General features: G+C 44.9%; 1 long non-coding RNA gene across 4 annotated transcripts in view; it reads left to right on the top strand.

The window, feature by feature from the left end:
* The window catches only part of LOC126528304 (uncharacterized), a 69,569-nt gene that overhangs the window by 35,543 nt on the left and 16,634 nt on the right, over window positions 1–17,392 (top strand). For all 4 annotated transcript variants that reach the window (XR_011890044.1, XR_011890045.1, XR_011890043.1 and 1 more), the window contains 4 exons: window positions 3,715–3,795; window positions 7,297–7,455; window positions 12,123–12,201; window positions 14,090–14,173. This is a non-coding gene — a long non-coding RNA (uncharacterized lncRNA). The remainder of the gene's footprint in view (window positions 1–3,714; window positions 3,796–7,296; window positions 7,456–12,122; window positions 12,202–14,089; window positions 14,174–17,392) is intronic.

The raw sequence follows: 17,392 nt of genomic DNA on the forward strand, positions 1-17,392 counted from the left end.
CTATAGCCTGTTGAGACGCTGTTGTTGAGACGCTGGGCCTCTGATCGAAGGGACAGACGCTGTCGTTTGAGATGCTGCATCTCGGGTAACAACGTGTGCGATCAAAAGCGGTCGCTGCACCCGGTTCTATTCTGCTCCTTGAAGAAGTGTTTTTCGATGTATTAACGGCTGGCTCCAGTGTTCGGGTAAGGCACGGTTTTGAAGCCCCACGCGTAACACATAGTGCAACATAATGCCACAAATAACTACTTCCGAAAGCATACTAAAGCCATTCTTGGATAGCAGCTGGGGATGGTTCTTATAAATGTTTTTGCTTGTGGATGTCAAGACTAGTTACGGGCAATTTCCAAGTCCAAGAGCGATCGCGAAAAGTCGGTCTTTCCGAAGCGCTCAGGAGCAGGACGTTATACAATTACGCCTTGAGATATGACTGTCATGGTCAGCTTATTTCATCTCCCCTGCAAGACGACGGCCTCTTCGCGTGGTCTCCAGTTACCGCTGTCTTGCGCTAGGTGATTGCTAGTTATGCCTACAGATTTCCTAATTACATCTCGCCACCTAATCTTTGCTATCCTCGACCGTGCTTCCTTTCTCTTGGCACCCATTCTGTAGCTCTAGTGGTCCACCTGTTATCTGCCCTACCCATTACATGGCCTGCCCAGCTCCGTTTTTCCCACTTAACGTCAACTAGAATATCGGATACCCCCGTTTGCTTAGCAATATACACAGCTGTCTTCCTGTCTAATTACGTTATGCCTTAAATATTTCGTTCCATCACTGGTTGCGCGATCCTTAACTTATTCTCGAGCGTCATCGTTATATGTTAGCACCGGTAGACTGCAATGTTGTACACTTTTATTTTTAAGAATAGCGGTAAATTGCCGCTCATGATTTGGCAATGCCTTCCATATGAGCTCCAACCCAGTTTTATTCTTCTGTAATCTTTCTTCTCATGTTCAGGGCCTCCTGTGTATAATTTATTTAAACATACGCTTGCACAGTTTCTAGAGGCTGACTACAAATCATGAATATTTGTTACCCTGCTATAAATTGAGCATTACTTTAGTGTTCTGCATATTATTCAACCATACTTTTCTTACACTTCTCGGCTAGGACTCAATCATTTCTTGCAATTCATTCCCAGCGTTTCGGAACCGGACGATGTAATTTGCAAACCGTACGTTGCCGACATGTTCACCGTTGATCTCTCCTAATCTTTTCCCGTTGAATAGCTTGAATACTTCGAAGCATGCATTGAAAATATTGGAGAGGTTGTGTCTGCTTGCCGACCCCTTTCTTGACCGGTATGTTCACGCTTTTCCTTTGGGGAATTGGGATAGCTGTGGAGTGTTTATAAATATTTGCTAAGATATTCATGTATGCTTTATGTTGTAGTCCTCATTGATTACGCAATGCGTCCATATAACCTGATATCACTACTGAATCAAATGCCTTTTTGTAAATGTAAGGGAGGCTGATATATATATATATATATATATATATATATATATATATATATATATATATATATATATATATATATATATATATAATACGCGACAGTGGTAAACGAAAAGTTTGCGCGATGCACATGCATCCTAACCACAAAGCACACATCGCCTGCCTTTTTGACCACCTGTAGAGGTGTTCCGCCGAGATACGCGTATGACAGCACCATCTCCCTTTCAATTCCTACCGCATCACAAAACGGCAATGTAGTGCCATTTCGCAGGGATGCCAGGAAATTTTCACGATTGCGTGACGTACGCACAGTCGAGAGCAAAAGGCTAAAGACCTCGGCATCAGCAATAGAAAGCGAAGTTTTGCCCGAAAGGCGAAGTATCGATTGCGACAGCAAATTAGTAGACAGCTGTACGTAGTAAGGATAGTAGCTTTATCGTCCGTATGAAGTTGTAAAGATTCGCTTACTAAATTTCCAAAATGCAAACTAAAACACGCCCTACACTCTGTTAAATCAATCGCTTATTACTAAATTCGACCGAATCTCGAGTACGTTTGTAGTATCTGGGATCCCTACGCTCGCTATAACATAAAATCTTGAACGAATTCAAAGACAGGCTATGCGGTTTGTTTACAACAAATTTTCGATATTCGACTCTAACTGAACTAACGACATCTAATACTATTGCTACACCTGAATCGCGCTGAAAAAAAAATACTGCTCGACTTTCTTTCTCAGTTACTTAATAACAAACTGGCACTCGACCCGGCTATATATGTAAGTCCACTAATAATGGGACCTACTGGACAACATCACGAAAATACTCTAACCCTCTATTTATGCTCCCGGACCAACCTATTTAAATACTCTTTCTTTCCACACACCATCAGTGACTGGAACGACTTGCCTTTATAAAAGTTGTGTCAGCATTGTTTACCTTTTGTATCAGCATTATTACTGTATTGTTGCAGCATTTTGTTGTATTAGCATTGTTTTACTTGTGACCTAACATTGTATTTTATCCACTCTGCATGGACTTCGTGTCCGCAGTATGTGTTAAAGAAATAAATTAGTAAGCATGGTGCCACGTGCTCATAAGCAAAGGTCAACACATCTTGCTCGATGACCGCGGAAACTCCCTATCAGAACGCTGGAGTGAGGAAGTGCGGCAGCAGCAGCGAGCGAATTGACTTTCGTGCTGTCTCAGGCTGCAACGCGAACTTAGCGGCGAAAGTGCAGCGCACACGAAGCTATCGGCACTCGGCGCACACTCTTCCAATTGCAAATCACTCAAAATAAGGCCCTCACGGCCGCGCCATATGCAGCAGCCGCCGGCGTAGGATGACCCTCCCCCCACCAGTCTCCCCTTCTCCCGGTGCCCTGCGCGGGACGGAAGACGGCGCGCTTCCTCCCTGCTTTCCTCCGTTGCTAGCGTGAGATTGAACATAACGCCGACACCGACGGCAAAAATGCGCTTGGAGTGTCCATATAATTGCTGTCGCAATAAAATTATTTTTAGCATGGGCGTGTAACGTGAAATTGTCTTAATGCAGGGCGCTGGTCAAACAGGTGCACGTAGGTAGTGCTACTTGATTTCAGCCTTTATTTCTGGGCTGCGAAAAAAAAAATTAGCGGCACTTCTGGTTTTCTAACTTTTGCTTTCGAATTTACATGGCACAAAATTTGGCTGCAGCTCGATCGGAAGAACAACACAGTCGTGTTAAAACAGAAAGCCATGCTGCCGGACAAAACAAAAATATACGAAGACGTACAAAAAAATGTCACGATAGTCGCGTGGAACTTTTTCGTATTTCGCGGGTTTCCGTTCAGGCTTATAAGAAACTTCTATGTAGCACTTATTGAGCAACAGAATGCTTGTTCGGGAATTATTCATTTCCTGTTAGACACTACTTCTGGGAACGCAATTTTTGAGCAGTTCAAAAATTTATAACTAATTATATAGTTTGGTGAAATACAAAAATAATCTGACTGGCTCCCAGCAACGGCAAACACTACCTCGGTTCTGTCCAGCTACATGTCACTAGGATATCTTTTCAAATTTTGGCACACATTACGTGGGACACGTGGTATAATATGCCGTTTATCTCAAACCAAACCAACGGAAAAAAAACAAGAAAAACTATGCTTGCTTACGGGATGAGGGCGCTCAGAAGTCTGAGATTTCCTGGCGCAACGTCGCTTGCGATGTTCTTGCACGTTGACTTACTTGTGCTCTCTAAATTCTTGTGCAGGAACAGATTCTGACGGGCTGCATTCACGACCTGCATCTTCTGAGGATTTTTTCTGGTTCTTGGATTGGTTGTCTACATCAAGTAGGTAATTTTCTTAACGGAGCATGTTCGATTGAATGGCGGCAACTCGTCAAAAAACAAGCAATTGTCCGTAAACAAACAGGGAGTGTTTGCTATCATAACGTGCTCAGATAGAGAAATACGTTCGTGCGCGGTGCTGTGAGGCAAGCATTAATTGTTGTATCAGATGTTATACAGCATGCTGTTATGGATTGCTTTGTGGGGGAAAGTGGAGATTGGTTTTCTCGCAGAACGAGACATTTAGTGGCATGAAATAAAGTTTGTGTGTGCTATACTCCTTTTTAAACCATTATTGGTGTAGAATATGTAAGAAATAGTGTTTACGATGAAGGTAGCATGGGGCTTGCCACGTTCCAAGACATAATGACAGCAGCAGTAAAAATTAACCTTTGGAAGAAAAGGAAGGTTTTTTTTGTAATTCCATGATACTTGCAATTACTATGGAAATGAAAAATACCACGAAGCCAATGTCTGTCAATAAGCCCAGCTTATATAGACTGAAGCTATCCGTTGGTAAAACAAGGATGACATCATCACGTTTTAATGAAATCTGAGTAGCTTGACCTGCGAAAAATGCTGCCCATTTCTTAGTCATGCGTAAACACTTTTCAATGGTACTTTGATTTTTTTCTAGTTCTCTGGAATTGAAATGTATGTTTCGACTTGTCCGCAAAATATTCCCTTCACTGCAATGCTTCATCCCAGTGATGCACGATCATTCTCGTTCGTCAAACCGCAAACAAGCATTTCCTTAGAAAGGTGAGATTACTTTATCCATATGTGGAATAAACAAAGGCTTGTCTATTAGTTTCACAAGAAAATAAATATTGATGTATTAGAGGTTACTGTTACGGGGAGGTGAAGAAGTTTGAGCGAGTAAATTTCAACGTCAATGACATCAGGCATTCAAAGCAAAAGTGGACAAGGCACCAGCAAAAGACAACATTGACCAATCTTCAAGTCTCTGGGCGTCACATGTCGTGTTTGTGAAATAGAAAGACGGTACGTGGAGATTCTGCGTTGACTAACACCACCTCACTCGCAGCACAAAGAAGGATGTCTACCCATTACCTCGTGTAGACAATGCTATTGATTTATCTCCATAGTGTCCTGTGCTTTTCGTCCATCGACCTTCGTTCCGGGTATTGGGAAAGCGCTCTGTGTGATCTCGATGGGGAAACATAGCCTTTATAGCGCCCGATGAACTTTAGAAACTTAAGGCTTAAGGTGCCGATTGAAGCCTTTTTGCCTTGTGTAACCCTACGGCGACTTTTGAGTGCATGATGGACCCTTCAAGGGTTTAAGTGGACAACATTGGGCGCATACCTTCAGCGCCTCACGACCGTTCTTGGTGTTTCTCGCAACTCTGGCGTGCAGCTGAACTGGGTATAAATGCCGTGAGATAACTGTGCCTGGACATCTCGCCGACGTTTCTTTGAATACGACTTTGTTAGGGGAAAATTCGCGCCGTCAGATATTTCCTGTGCCGCAGTCAGCAAAAGTTGTCCACGGCTTCGTGTGAAACTTCCTCTTACTTTCACTGCATTGTGAAAAACTTTGCCACCATAGACCCCTCGCGGAGGCCTCGCACAGACTTCCTCAAAAGAGTGTGACTTTATCATGGGCCTTCTTCCCAGCGACGACCCTACTCACCCCTCCACCTATCCGCGGGCAGTTCAATCCATCGAGTCGGTGCTGCTTTGGAGCCACTCCGGCGTGTTCATTTCATGTCCGCGTCATTTTGTTCCCCCAGCCGCCTTTTGTCGCCTTCGGAGTAAAACTACTTTTCTGAGCGCTAATGTCTGACTCCAGTCGGAGTGGTTATGAAATTGAAATCTACATTTACCACAGGTTATTTTATATCGTCACCAACGATCACGCTCTCGCCCGGCTTTTGACCTTTTCGAGACTGCAGTGGAAGGCTTGGACGACGGGCTTACCGACTGCGGGAGTATTCCTATTCGTTGGTCTACAGGTCTGGGCGGTTGCGCACCGACACCTACTGCTTGTCCCGTTACACAGCAGACACGTCCGACATTAGTGACACGGAGGTAGTATCGGGTATCGAGGGCATCGAAACTACATCTACTGACCCGTCATTACGGTGGTTCGTCCTCCAGGGCGGTGTATTGTACCGATGCAATTTTTACATAGACGGTCCTTCCCTTGTGTCTGTCGTCGCTCGACATGTATCGTTCAGCCACTGTCTATAGCGTGTTTGCTTATCTTCCGCCGTTTTGACTATTTCCGCATATAAAATTTCGACCTTATGCGATTTGATCTCGAACGAATTTTGCTCGCACTGCGCAACGATTTGGAATGTGCAAATTTGAAGTTTACTGCGATTTGCCCGAATCTCGGTCAAGTTATTTTAAGGCGAAAGCCTTATATGCCCCATGAAGAGAAAAATCCGCCGAGCATCCGGCATTAAACATCCGATGGCAAGAAAACCCACGTGACCAAGGGATGACGTCACGTTCCCGGCGCTGGACCTGCTGCGGCTAGCACTGCGAAATCCTACGGTGAACAGCGACGGCGTCGGGCGGACGCCATAGCCGCCCACACCCAAAAACCGACCTGGCCCACTCCCAAAATTCAATTGAGGTGGATTAAAGTGGGATAAGGTGATTAAAGTTAAGGTGGGTTAATGTGGACTAAGGTTAAGGTGGCATAAAGTGGACTATGGTGGATTAAGGTGGATTGAGGTGGACTAAGGTGAATTAAGTTGGATTAAAGGTAATTACGGTGGATAACGCTGGATTAATGTTGGGGCATATTGGAGCAAGGGGGATTAAGGTAGCTTTAATATAAGGTGATAACTTAGAAAGTCACCATGCTTTCGCATTCAAATCCGGTAAGGATAGCTAAGTGACTTTTTTGTTACGAAGCCGAACAAGAATGTTCCTAACAACTGTAGTCAAGATGATTTACTTTCTTTAAATGTTAAACTTTAAAGATAATTTTTTAGCCTACTTGAATTATGTTTTTATGGTGCAATAGAAGCTGTTTATAACTGTCCTAGACCTGTGTCGAGGAGAAAGATTGCGCAAGAAAGAGAGCCCACTTTTCCCAATTCCAGGTGGTACAGAAATATAACAAGGCAAGACTTTGGGAAACTGAAACTATATTCAGAAACTGGGGAATAAACGCTACAACATGCATAAATTTCATCCCCTTGACTGTCTTATGGCGGACCTCTGAGGTGCATCTCTCTCTAAGGCACCTGTATTTCTCCATTGGCGACAAGGATAGCGAAAGACAATTGGCATAAAAGATGTGTGTGTGTGCGTTTCTAATAATAGCTGGTTCATTCTTCGGCTGTTAAGATAACGCGATGTGCCGATCAAGTCTTTCGCTTTTCTCAGCACTTTTACCCCGAGAATAGCACGCAAGACGCTACATCAGTGATGGCGTCAGTAGTATATCCCGGGGCAAATAGTCTCGAGAAAGGGTGTTCGGCATCATATTTGTTCATCTCACTTTTTTCATACTGTCTTCCAGGGAGGGCGCCGGCACCGGCAACAGCCAGGCCGCTGCTGCTTCCAGTGGTCCGCCTGTCGATGCAGTCGCACACGACGCACCTCCGCCATTCCGCCGTTGTGTGCAGTCTCACACAACGGCGGAGTGGTGGCCAACAAGGGGCGTGAACTCCGCTCTCAGGTACGTGTTCAATGCGTGCATAGCGTTTAGGGGCGTTCCAACGAAAAGTATGTCTGATTTGAGGTGTAACGAAAGTGTTTACTGGAGCTTTCTGTTAACCGTCTTTCCTTAATAAAGTCTGTAGACAAAAAAAACGAAAAAAAAAACGGAGGCAATGACCGTCTCAGTAAAGAAAAAAGAAAGAAGGAAAAACGGAGGCGTGATGGTAGCCGCAAAGGCGACGTGAACTCGAAAGTGTGGCCGCTTGAGACAAATCTGCGGATAACCAGTGCAAGGAGGAAACGAGTATATGTACACCCGCACAAACGTATCTCGCCGCGATAGGAAGGGCCATGTACGAGAGTGGCGGCTGTTGCTAGGCAACCAGCTATTCTCGTAGACATATATATATGCGCTCATTGCCTCGGAGACACGCGGACGTATACGTAGGCGCCGTGTTCGAAAATTGGCGCGGTACCTTGCACGATTTTACTAAGTACCACCTAAATAGAGCAACGCACACAGTACAATGGGGAAAACGACTGGTTGATTTGCCAATAAGCCAGCACGAACAACTGTCTCTGCACCACACTGGTGCTGCCGTTTACATTTGCGTTTGCTGCGTCGAAATGAGCGGGCGCTATTTCGCAAGCAGCCCACTCGCCTTGATTTTCGCTGGGCGTTTTTCACGTGCCGTGTACCTCTCCAGGTGCAAGTATAGCAGCTCACTGCGATCCGTGATAGTGTGCACAGTCGCATACGTGAAAGGGACACTAAAGGTTACTATTAAGTCAACGTGGACTGTTGAAATACCATCACAGAAACCTCGAAACGCTTGTTTCGTGCCAAGGAGAGACTTATTTTAAGAGAAAACGTGTTCTGAAGCGTCCGCGTACCTCTAGCGCAGTTCAAATCGCCCGCCCTCCGATCGAGGAGTACTGACATCATGGTCTCATAGTGACGTTGCGCCATCGGTGAGTAGAACGGCGTCCGCAGACGGCGCTACGGCTTTTCTGCGCAAAACGCAAACGCGCGGCCAGAAACAGAGCCAAGACAGAGCCGACAGCAGAGCGAAAGCGGGAGTATGGTGGCTAGCGGAAGGAGAAACGAATTACGTCCCACGGCACACGGAGAGTCCGTTTTCGTTAAACTATAGGCTGCGGCGAGCTCGCAGCGTGGTCGGCGTGGTCTGTGAGAAGTGACGAGCCTTTTCGCACTTGCAACAGGGTATAAAAAAGTGCGAATCGACGCAAAACTCGGCCTAGAAACGTGCTTCGCCACAGCCAGGGCTCAATACGACCCAAGCTGGCACGACCCAGATGTCGTTTCCCGCACCGCCACCAGGCGCCGCTACTATACCTCAAACTCCAGCGCAAGACGCCCATAAGCTGGTACTTCATTCTATGACGCAAACTTCGATGCTCGTCGCAATGGACCCTGACACCGACAGATTGGCTCGCGATGGTGGGCTCAACTTCAGCGATTTGAACACCGACGAGCGCGACCTGCTGCTGAGGGCTCGCACAGCCGGCGTCGTTGCGTACTACGACGGCGGCCTCGACACCGGCTCTCCGGAGCGGGAAAGCAACGAGGGCTTCCCACGACATCACATGGACGTGGCATTCTCGCTGCTTGTTCCAAATGAAACTTTCGCGAGCCAGCACAACCCTCACAGCACGACGCGTTAACGAAACTACTGAAACTCCAAAGCGTGCGCGGCGCAGAGTCGAGCGGGCAGAGTCGAGCGAAAACGAAACCTTTCGAACACCCATATTACTGAAGGGTAACCTCAAGATGTTATTTTTTCTTAGAATCGAATAGACGTAGACAAGTAGCATTTTTTTCAGTCTTATAATCAAATGAAATGATATTTTTAATACGAGTAGTTGAGTATTAGTAACACAAATTATGAGGAGTGCTTTCGTCATCGGGCTAGTACCGGAATGTCGCTGGGGGGTCTCAAATCGTGTCATGCATTTACCTCAATTTCTCGGTTACTAAAGCTCTGTTCGCGATTATATCGACGCCTTAGACGTTCTAGAACATTGCTCTACCACTTTAACTTGTATTTGCCCTAACCGATGGGCGACCACCAATGCTATTGTGCACATGGGATTCATTTACTGGACCGGCGTACATGGTGTTGGGCTGCTGAGCACGAGGTCGCGGGATCGAATCCCGGCCACGGCGGCCGCATTTAGATGGGGGCGAAATGCGAAAACACCCGTGTACTTAGATTTAGGTGCACGTTAAAGAACCCCAGGTGGTCGAAGTTTCCGGAGTCCTCCACTACGGCGTGCCTCATAATCAGAAAGTGGTTTTGGCACGTAAAACCACATAATTTAATTTTTTGGACCGGCGTACACACTGTAAAATGATTTACACTCTTACAAGTGAATAAGGGTGAAAGCGGTCATAAAAGTGTAAATGAGCCATAGGTCGATTTGCGCCTTTATTCACTTGTAAGGGTATAAATTTTACAGTGTACCGCCTTGCGCGGCTGTCTACAGGCAGAACATGCATTTTTTTTATAGTGGCACACATTGATCTCTGCACACCAAAATGTTCTGTATTTTCAGAACTAAATAAGACACTACATTAACAAAGTGCCATATTTATAATTAACTTCCGCTTTGGTAAAACTAGCATTAGGATGCGAAATGTTTTCGTAGTTCCATCTTTGTAGTTTGACAATTTCTTTCCGCTATTTCCGCTAGTAGAGAGGATAAAATTGTAAAAGGCAGTGGGCTGAGCAACAATTGAAATAAACTTTTTTTTATCAACATTACATTGGAGAATGGAAGCAAGAGTGTGCTAGAGTGCGACCGCCTATGTCCCGTGCATTGGGGGCAGGTCAGAGATCCCCTGGTTGTCAGAATTAATGCGGAATCGCCCAATACGGCGTGTCTCATAATCAAATTGTGGTTTTGTCACGTAAAACCCCCACAATTCATTCATACGGCCACCGAAAATGTTGGGATCTAATTGTCTTGGAATATTTTCAGCTCAGTAAAGAAAGCGGTATTCTCCTTTCGGGGAGAATAAATAATGTGCCTAATTTCACAACCTGCGAGTGTTTATTTCTACACATATCTTGCACAATGTTTACTGAAATGAAAACACATGTTACAGAGTACATTCCAGATCTGGATCATGCATAATGATTATATTAGAGCTACGTTTAGGATTAGGAGCGTAGCAAGCGTGTCGTTTTTGCAAAGTTCCAATGAAAGGTGCACATACGTAGCACACTCAATAACGTGAGTTTTGGAAGAGTAACCAAATTTTTTTTTTTTTTTTGAACATAGAAGGTTCGGGGGGGGGGGGGGGGGGACAAATATTGAGGGGTCCCACTTTATTCGACCCCAACTTTTCTTAACATCTCGAAAATCGTGATGCTCGAGATATTCATCCTTAAATGACAACGCCTACTCCATACAATATGCAAACCTACACTCTTAAACCAATGTACACCCTTTGGGGTGTATGTTTGCCACAAAACGATAATCGTCATCTGCCTTGCTTGCGTTTCCTTTCTTGAAAACGCCGCGCCCGCTACTTTCCTGTCGGGAATGCTAAGTCACGCTGATAACGCGCATGCCGTTCGTTACTGGGAAGTACCGGGCTCGCCGCGTTAAAGAAAGGAAATGCGGACAAGACAGATGACGATTATTGTTGTGTGGCAAAAGGGTGTAATTTTGATTAAGAGTGTACACTATAAGAAAGTTTACACCCTTTGAGGGATATATCTGTCACACAACGATAATCGTCATCTGCCTTGCTTGCGTTTCCTTTCTTGAAAACGCCGCGCCCGCTACTTTCCTGTCGGCAATGCTATGCCATGCTGATAACGCGCATGCCGTTCGATACTGGGAAGTACCGGGCTCGCAGCGTCAAAGACACAAGGAAATGCGGACGAGACAGATCACCTTTACCGTTGTGTGGCAAGATACGACTCAAAGGGTGTAAACTTTTCTTAGAGTGTAAATGATGGCCCCGGTGTTACGTCAGACGGAAAGGACCCGTGACGAATTGCGTGACGTAGGTTGAACGATGGCACGTCGCTGCAAACGCTGATATGGCGGGTGGAGGCGGGTGCTTGCAAGGCACTGGCGTCTGCCGTCACTGGCCGCGAAGTTCAGTTTTAAACTTCGTCGCGCGCTTCAAATCACGAGGCGTTCCCGTCCGATATAGTGGCGGGGCTGTTTTTCAGTTTCCGTGATCGTTGTTGAGATGCTGCTTAGTTTAAGGGTTGAAATGAGATTATGGATATATGTAGAATAAGGTGGGGGGCTTTGAAATGATATTTGTGTAAACACGTGTGCATTATAATGCGATTACGTCCAAGTTTGTCAGTTAAACAGTTTCCCCTTAGGTTGTAATAACAGAGGTCGTTTTTATAAATTTGGGGTAATTCTTCTTGCAAGATTTGTTTATATGCAACAGAGCATGGCCGCCTCAGTTAAGAACTCCCCTGCAAAGAGTCACCCTACGAACGAGGCGTTGTTGCAATTCGTATAGTATATAAAAAAATATACGCGGTACATAGACCAGGAAACCGAGTAGTTGGAAAGCGTGTGCGATACTAAACTATGTAGGTTGTAGTCGGGCAAGAAATATTGTGTTTTCTTGTGCACTTTGCGAGTAATGCCTGGTTGCTCGCTCGCATTACGCAACTGCTTGTGCAGGGACAACGGCCGGATAAACGCATTGACGACGTGCGTCCTCTTGGAATTATTCCTCGAATTGGTTATCTACACTGAAAAAGTAAGTGTCCCAACTGAGCCTCTTGAGCGCCACAGGAAGGGAAAAAAAGGTATTTCAGTGGTTTGTGAGGGGCTCCTTGCGCATGACACATTCTAAAAGGGCAATGCAGACAATAAGGCTACGAGTTACGCTTATTCCCTATGACAGAAAGCGACTCTTATCATTTGAGGAGGAATGACCACCAAAAGAGAGTCGCCAGAACTAAAGAGGGCCGCCTTGAGTTTTCCAGACCATCTCGCCTTCGCATCATGAATTTTGACGGCCCTCTTGCTCCAAGAGTTGTTCAAATAATATTGGTGTATAAAAATACAAGATTGTGCTTGAAGGAGTACAACGCGGAGCTTGGCTCCTTTAGACGCTACAAATACGAAAAAGGAAACGCACTTCCATATGCATGATGTCCCAGTGGCGTAGTGCCTGTCGCGCGAAATTAACATACGGATTTACGTTTATCATTTTCATTTTCTTTTAATCGGTGTAATGCAGCAAATTAACGGATTTGGGCGTCTGAAAGAGTGTTTCCAGAATAAACTGACCTAGAGTTCTTTTTCTTTTTTTAGTGACCCATTAATGTGGTCGCACGCAGTTTCTGTAACTCACTGCGCAGTGCGCACCCGTGCCGCATCACGTGACGTAGCGAGCAATTGTCAATTGCGAGATCTTTGAATACAGCTAAAGATAACTCATCCCATTACGCATATTCTTGTTTGCTTGTTATATCAGTTTCGGATATCTCTGTCTTCGGCGTGAAGTAGGCATGCTGCATGTAATACAACGCTAAGCACGACGCCAACTGAAATCCTGCCACCTAAAACAAACGTCACGATCACGACAAAGGACCAGCGTGTCTTACCGTGGCAGTTCAGTTGTGGTACGCTTGCTCGGAATGTTAGTTACAGGGAAACAGAGGCCGAATTCATTCAGCTCTTCATTTATACGAGAGCTGGCTACGGCTGGCCGGCAGCCTGTCCTGGTGATTTGACCGACGTGTATTTTTGTCGACTTTTGTTCGTACGGGCAGCTCTAGCGCAAGCACTCAATGTTAACGATGCGTCCAGTTCAGTTTCGCCAAGTAAGAAAATGCGTGCGAAATGGCCAGCTGTGCCGCACTGGTTCTGCCGTCGATGTCTGCGATTGGTGTTTACCCAAATTACAGGGCGATATTGCGCGCTTCGGACTTTTTTCCAGTCTTCCAATGCGGAGCGTTATCGACCACAACTTATTTCGGTTACCTCCTTCGAAAATTGACGCAAGTGGCCGGCCCACTGAAGATGCTGTTATTTCTTGCCCGTGAATTGTTTGTCCCGATCATGAAGAGTGCTGAAACTTTGCAGAAACGGCATGGGCTGCCATATAAGGTTTCGGGGAAAATTCATGTGGGGCCGCCAGCATATCTCGAAAGCGCGATTAGATAAAATGCCACCAGGTCGACGTACGATGTCATGGCACAGTTGCGTGTTCCATTTCATTCTCGCCAAACACACATATCACAACTAAAGAGACCAAAGGCACGTCGCCTGCCGAATCCGCAAACAGTACTGATATCGACCACGGCCATGAATCTCTAGCTATAGCGTTAACTCATAGGACACTTACCTTTGCTCTCAAGCAAGCTGATTTATGCTTTCTTGTCCCGTCCAAATTTGTTATTTTATTTTGTGAAGTGTGTGGCAATTTGTGTTGCAACTTCAGTATTATAGCCCTCCACAGTGCATCACAAGGAAGCTCCGAGGCAACTGGAAACAAAAATACACTTCAGATCCCACGCGCTGTGGAAACCGGTTTTTGTTGAACTTACCCCAACTTGTCCCTTGTGACGTAGTAAGGTGGCGTCACTAGCAATGTGTTCATACGTTGACCTAATTGTGTTGTCCAAATGCTTGTGCAGGAACAGGTTCTGGCAGGCTGCATCTATGACCTGCATCCTCTGAGGACTATTTCCGGTTCTTGGATTGGTTATCTACATAAAAAGGTGATTTTCTTAACAGAGCCTCCCCAACTATATATTATGGAGGCAGCTCGACACAACAGGTACAAATGTTAAAAAAAAAGGTTTTTAAATAAACAAAATTTTTTATGAAGTAAAAAAAATGGGTGTTTATTACCGTAATGTGATGCTTTGATTGAAAAATACATCCGTGTGATTCGTTGAGGCAAGCATCAATTGCTGTATCAGATAGATACAGCATGCTGTTATGGGTTGTTTTGTGGAGGAGGCTATTCATTGGTTTGCTCGCAAAAGGATGAATTTGGTGGCAGAATATGTTTGTACGTGCTACACTCTTTTCCCTGCGACATTATTGATGTAGAATAGGTAATAAATAGTAATTACACACAGCGCTTACGAAGAAGGTATAGCGCGGGACATGCCGCGTTCCAAGAGATAATGAAAGCAGCACTTAACAACAAACTACCCGAAAAGAAGGAAGATTTAATTCGCTTGCATCAAACTTCTAAATATAACGCAAAGTCAAACTAACATAAAACCAATGTATATCAGTGATCCGGCATTTATTTACTAGTGAAACAAGGATGATACCATCAAATTTAATACCTGTGGCAGCTGGACCTGTGTAAAGTACAGCCCGTTTTTTAAAGGAATGCGTCCTAATGTTTAAGTGGTCTTTTGGTGTTTGCTTTGGCAAGTTTTTGGGAATTGAAATGTTTCCTGCCCGTTGGCAAAATATACCTTCCCCTGTAATGTTCATGGGCTCATTATGGTTCGTAATATCGCAACCAAGCATTTCGTGAGAAAGGTGAGGTTGCTTTATCCGTGTCTGGCCGAAACTAAAGATCGCACATTTTCAAGGGAAAACAATGAAATGGCTAAAACAATGGCTAAAAGCTTAAAAGCTTACTGCGTCATTGTTGGTGCGCACGTGTACGTCTTTTAATTCATAGTTTCGCTTTATTTCTACAAATCCTGACAATAGGAGGGCAAGCGCATCAGAAGCACCAGCGACAGCTACATGATCCGTATATTTTCACAGTTCATGTTTTTTTAATTCCCACTATAAACACCGTGCACAGACACAATGTATTTAAGTATGTACACATAACAAAGTAACAATTAATTCTAATAGTATGTATAGCCTATGCCTAAGAATTAATAGATTGCTACATGTTCACCTAGCTTCAAATTGCTTTGCGTGCTTTTTGGCCCTGTAGTATGAATAATAATAATAATAATAATAATAACGGTGACATTTATGTGTGGGTTTATGTATTTTTGTGAGTTTTTGTGTATTGTGATCGAATTCGTATAAATCTATTAGGGCCAAACAATGATATCTTCCTTACGTCAGTAAGGAGGAAACCTTCATTGCGGTGAGGCTACCTTATGTCACTCTGAAAGCTTCCTTACTGAGGGGCCCTCGGTGAAGGCTTCCTTGGTGCTTCCTCAGCATAAGGTAGCTGCAAAGCTACCTTCATGCGTCCTTACGCCGCTCCTGGCCCTGAACGAGCGCTTCACCTCACTTCTTAACCACGTGACGTTTGCTTGCGCATGCGCGCTGTCGCCCACCTGCGGAGAAGCGCGAGCACGGTAAGTCTAAAACCCCTCCATACACGTTTCCGCCGGCCAGGAAAGTGGCGGTGGCGCGTGGATGTAGGGGTTTTAGGTAAGTCTTGGCAGGCGTGTTCGTTTCGGTCAGGCGTGCGGCATGAAAGCGTTGCTAGGCGTTGCTAGGCGTTGCACGACGCCGGCGTGCCAGCGTTCATGGAGTACATACTGTAATGCGCTACATTTTTAAACTTTAGTAAACAAAAATAGAACAAAGCGTCCACGCTTCTCTATATTAGCTCTTCAATTTAAAGACTGTGCGACGATCAATTTTTAATAGAATAATGGTGTTCGCGTAAAGACTATAAGAGATAATCTCGAACCCAGGCATGCGGCAACCGCTGCTTACGTGAGCACGGGTGAAGGGAGCTTTCAGAGTACGCTTGCTTCCTCCATCGGTCCTTCGCTGTAAGGAGGCCTCACGTAAGGTTAGCAAGCGCTCGAAGGAAAGGAACGTTTCATTGTTTGGGCCTTAGGCTTTCAAGAAAACTTAAAGTTGAAGAGAATGGCCTGTGTTGTGGACTTGGTTAACAGGCGACATCGAGAAGGAACAACGCAGCCGCTCTCTTATTTAAATATTCAGGTATCTTGCACAGTTCGTTATGTCATAAGTGACTGCAATATCAACCGTTCTCCATGTGATTACGGCGATCACTGGTAGGAGTAGAACGGAATGAAGAGGCACAATATGTTAAAGACGTTCGACTCAGAAATTAAGGTATGCGAGAATCACCACTGTTATTCTTTTTTAATTCGCTTCATTGTTTTTGTCGTTGTCTTCGCACTCATCATAGCCGCTGCGGCCCCTCTCGCGACAGCTGCGTACATTAGTCGAATGCCCTATCTGCAAATTTATCTTTATACGTTGATCGTAAGATGCTTGAATACACAGTCGCAAGCTTTTTAACTCAGTATTTAAAGGACAAAAGTATGTTTTCTTGGTAGCATGGTTTTGCGAAAGCATTTTCGGCAGTCACAATGTTTACAACGGCTGTTCATTCTTTTGCGAGCATCCTAGATAAAGCAGGACAGCTTTATTTACATACATTTTAGTGAAACTTTCGGCCTCGTTTCACATAAGCTAGTTCAGAAGAAATATAGGTCTTCCCCCGTTCCTAGTTAATTAGGTTAGAGCATATTAGAGCAGTGTTGTTAGCCCCTTGGTGGTTTATATTTTTCGGGTCCGTCAGTGAGCAGAAATTATCAGCAACGGCTGCAGTGACTCACGTCCCTCGTAATGCAGAGGCTACAAGAACTCAGCAAAGTGAAGCGAACAGTGCATGCATTCATTGCAATCACGCATACAACGTACAGAACAGCACACGTTTCAATAACGAAACAGCTCAAGAAGAGCGTCCGGACCATAAATCAAGCATTGAATGCCTCCATAAGCAGTTGTGGTGGTGTTGTAAAAGCTTCGCTGGACATCCACTTTAGTTGGGTCGGGATGGCTAGCTATTTTTTTTCAACTCACCACGCCTAGTTTGTTATTATTGACAGTTTTGCGTCTAAGCCATTACCGGCTTCATCGCGCGTCCCACAAGGAAGGTTTCTAGGAGCTTTATATTATTTTTTACTTTTTTTTGTTAATGACATTGCCTACGTAGTTTTACCACTCCAAGTTCAACT

Source organism: Dermacentor andersoni, chromosome 9 (assembly GCF_023375885.2).
Source record: "Dermacentor andersoni chromosome 9, qqDerAnde1_hic_scaffold, whole genome shotgun sequence".
Lineage (NCBI taxonomy): Eukaryota > Metazoa > Arthropoda > Arachnida > Ixodida > Ixodidae > Dermacentor > Dermacentor andersoni.